Below are 4,379 nucleotides of genomic sequence, written 5' to 3' on the forward strand. Positions count from 1 at the left end.
TCAGGACAATATCCCTGGAATGGCAAAAACATCGGATTTAAGAAAGGGATGGACAGCCACCTGTCTTGGTTTTTACCATTCATTTGCTTAAATCCAGGGCACCATGCTGGTCCTTTTCATCTCTCTGAAAGGCGTGCGGTATTGGTGAAAGAAGACTAGACCTGGGATCAGAAGACCTTACTTAAACTGAATCCCAAACACTTACCAGCTGTGTGACTGTAGCCAACTTGCTTAACTTCTCTGATGAAACCTCTGTTTTCCAATAAGAAAAATGCAAAGGATAATAATAGTCATACTACCCCATGGAGCACTGGGGAGGAAAGAACGTTACCAACCTCAGCATGCTATAGAAATGTGAATTAATTGCATGGTTTATGGTGCTTATTTAGGTAGTCTGCCCCGGAGCTTAGTCCAAATGAGAGAAAGGAGAAGCATAATGACCATATGCTGGACCGGGGAATTCTGGGAGATCTGGGTCTTACCCTCAGGTCTGCCATTAATCAGCTGTATGACCACTAAAAAACAAAAAAATCACTTTTCTTCCTGGACCTCAGGGTCCTCAGCCTTAAGAGGAGAGGGATGGACAAGATGGTTTAAGATTCTGTGTGATTCTGAGACTCCATTTCTTGCTAGATTCAGCACCATGGTGGCCATGGCTGGCAACCATAAGATTTTCATTGACTCTTTTATTTTTTTTCTTTTTTGGAGGGCAATTGGGGTTAAGTAACTTGCCCAAGGTCACACAGCTAGTGTTTTGTGTGTGTGTGTGTGTCTAAGTGTCTGAGGTCAGATCCAAACTCAGGTCCTCCTGACTCCAGGGCGGGCGCTCTACTCACTGAGTCACCTAGCCACCCTTCATTGACTCTTTGATTGAATACCTTCGGCAGCACAGCTTTGATAGAATCAACCTGGACTTTGAGTACCCAGGGTCCTAGGGCAGCCCTTCTGAGGACAAGCAGTGCTTCACTGTGCTGATTGAGGTGGGATTATCAGGGCCTTTCCTGGAGCTCCTTTGGCCCTGAATCCCTCACCTAAATGGAAGCAGAACACTGGAGACAATTATGCCCATATTTCAGGTCCCAAAGCTGAGTTTACATCTTAAGGACAGGAAGAGGACAAGCATCCTTACCCCCCAGATGAGCCCATGAACCATCTGGAAAGGCAGCTTGTATGGAAAGTGCTTGGAAACCTTAAAGGGCTGTGTTTGCTGTTGTTTAGTCTACATTACCCCATGGGCTTTGTTCATGGGATTTTCTTGGCAAAGATGCTGAAGTGGTTTGCTATTTTCTTCTCCAGTGTGTCCCCCTTTTACAAATGAGAAACTAAGGCAAAGAGGGGTTAAGTGACTTGTCCAAGGTCGCACAGCTAGTTAAGTGTCTGAGACTGGATTTGAACTCAGATCTTCCTGACTCCAGGCCTGGTACTCTGTCTACTGTACCACCCAGACATTCCAAAGTGCTATATAAATGTGGGTTATTATCATCATTGTAAAAGAACTGGAATCAGAGTTTGGATAAAAACTTGGGTTTTAATTCAGTCTCTGATACTTAATAACCATGTGGCCTTAGGTAAATTACCCTCTCTGAGCTGCAATTACTTCATGGAAAATGGGGTACCTTCTTCATTCGAGTAGTTGTGAATGTGAGCTAATGTATATATTTTGTAAACCTTACATAAAATATAATAATGTATAATGTTTTATATATTTACATATAAGTATATATACATATGTATATATGTGTTTGCATGTGTGTGTATATGTGTATATGTGTGTCTGTATAAATATAAACCTATATGTCACTTATTAGTATTACCTGGGGTTGCTTTCCTTAAAATAGCCCTGTACTTAAAATCCAACCTGGGTCATTTGGGAAATCTCCATTTGACCCAGAACAAACATTTTCATTATCATCACCATCATTCTTGTCTTCTCTCCAGGAAATGTTAGCAGCTTTTGAGGCTGAGGCCCAGCTCACAAACAGACCTGGGCTGCTTATCTCAGCAGCTGTGTCTGCTGGCAAAGAGGATCATTGATGCTGGCTACGAGATCGCCAAGATTGGAGTGTGAGTTGGGCACAGAACAAATGTCCCATTCTAACTCAGGACACGGATGTGATCCCATTGTCCTACCCTTCATAGGGCACCTACAACTTCAACCAACCTAGTCAATTAAATTCAGCTAAATATTACAGATAAGTCTCTCTCTGTCCCTGTCTCTCTCTTTTTCCCTCCATCCCTCCCTCTCTCCCTTCCTTCCATCTCTGTCCTTGTCTCCCTCCCTCCCTCCTTCCCTCCTTCCTTCCTTCCTTCCTTCCTTCCTTCCTTCCTTCCTTCCTTCCTTCCTTCCTTCCTTCCTTCCTTCCTTCCACCCACATTTATTAAGCACCTGTTATGCTTCAAAAGTGAAGGTCTTTGCCCTTTAGGAGTTTACATTCTGCTACATCCTTCTTCTCACCCTTCCTTCGTAATAATTGTCCTTCCTTCCTACTCTAGGAGAGCTGTCTTCAAGTATCTAAAGAACTATCATACAAAAGAGTGTTTAGAACCATTTTACCTGGCCCCAGAGGGTAGAACTTGGAGCAGTCACTAAAAATTGTAAAGAGACAAATAAAAAGCAATTCCTAACAATTAGAGCTCTCTCAGAGGGGAATGAGTTGCCCAGAAGGTACTGGGCTCCTCTCTAGAAGGAGGTTTGCAAGGAAAGGCTGAAGGATCAAGTGTTTAGTGTAAGACTGGTTGACACCCTTTATGTCCACTGTTTGGAAAAAGCAGAAGATGGACAAACCTGTGTCCCAGATATTGCTGAGGGGAGGCCTGCACTGGATGGGACAGAGAACTACATAACCACTAAGGTCCCCTTCGTGGAATTATATAACCATAACTGATATTTTCAGTATTCTTTCCTTCCCAGACTCCTGGACTTCATCAGTATGATGGGGTACCTGGAGTCTAGGTCGATTTGTGAAATCAATTTGTAAAACCAGTCTGTGCAGTTGTAACTGCAATTTGTATTGTAAAATTGTAATCTGTGAAATCCCTTTACCAGACTTGGGCTCTGCCTCCTCTTCCCCCTATCTGCACTTGACCTAGGCAACACCTTGTGACTCCTTTGTTCTTACTTAATCTCTTCATGTCTCCTGCCCTCTGGCCTGGCCCAAATACTCCTTCGTCCTTGCCTCAAGTCTCCTCCCATCTCCTCCGGTCTGGCCCAAATCTCATCTAAACTATTTATGCACTAAAGTCACAAGTTCCTCTCGGTCAGCTCTAACCTTTATCTATGCACTGAGGTCCCTTCTGTCCTGTCAGCCCTAACAATGGCAGCCCTACCCTTTAAAAGTAAAAGCATGTACCCCTCTCACCCGCAGGTCCCCTAAGGACTCTTGCCCGCTGTAAAGGAGTAAAAATAAACTTTCTCAACTCTAACTCCAAGTAAGGCAATGAGTTGAATTCTTTCCAGACTCCACTGCAGGTTTCCTGGTCTTGGATAAGATCAGGGTTCCTGCTGAACCTGTTGCGATTCCATCCCTCATCATTTTGGCGAGCCAGGTAGGAGAGTCTGTGGTCTCAAGCTTTCTTGGAGTTTCGGTAAGCTCCTTTACCTCCTCCCTCTTGTCCTGTATGTCGGGTCCTTCAACCACCTAGGAAGGCTTGATTGGATGATTCCGGTCTGGGACCGGAATCCGGTCTATTTTTTAATACACCCAGGACACATCCCACATGGAAGGGGGACGCCCTATCTAAGGACAAGTGTCTCCACATCTAAAAAAAATATAGGCATATATATTTTTTAGGCAAGGCTTTTTTCGTGAGACATCACAGAAAAGCAGACGACTATAAGTGACTTTGGCTTGGGGGCCTGTAATGTAATGCCAAAAGAAAGGCAACTTCCCAAGGTTCAGAATACCAGCATAGGTGCTCTCCATTTTATCCAGTAACAAACCAAGAACAGAGAAGATCAAAACATGACATCATTCCAAATACAGCATTTACTAAATGTGATTAATCTCCAAGGACTACCCTACCCCAGGACCTTCCAATCATTCAATCAATTACAAAGTCCCTGTTCTAAATACTTCTCCACCCCTAGGCTATACCTTAATTAAGTCCACCACAAAGCCCCTCTTCTCAAATGGAGATTAGTTTCCAAACATAAGGTCAAAAGTTCCCCACCCCTGGATCACAATTGAATCTACCCCAGAGTTACATTAAGTTTAAACACAGCACTTAATACCCAAATGGAGGTCTTTTCTTCATCTTGACCCGAGGCAAGTTCTCAGCAATCTTAGTTCCTGTTGAGACAAGGCTTAGCAAGGCCATAAGATACATTGCCAATCCCTTCATGAATTTATCCTCTGTCTGTAGAACAGTCCTAGAACCCC

Source organism: Petaurus breviceps, unplaced genomic scaffold (assembly GCF_028583685.1).
Source record: "Petaurus breviceps papuanus isolate PSGF00001 unplaced genomic scaffold, PetGlider_PUasm1.0 186, whole genome shotgun sequence".
Classification (NCBI taxonomy): Eukaryota; Metazoa; Chordata; class Mammalia; order Diprotodontia; family Petauridae; genus Petaurus; species Petaurus breviceps.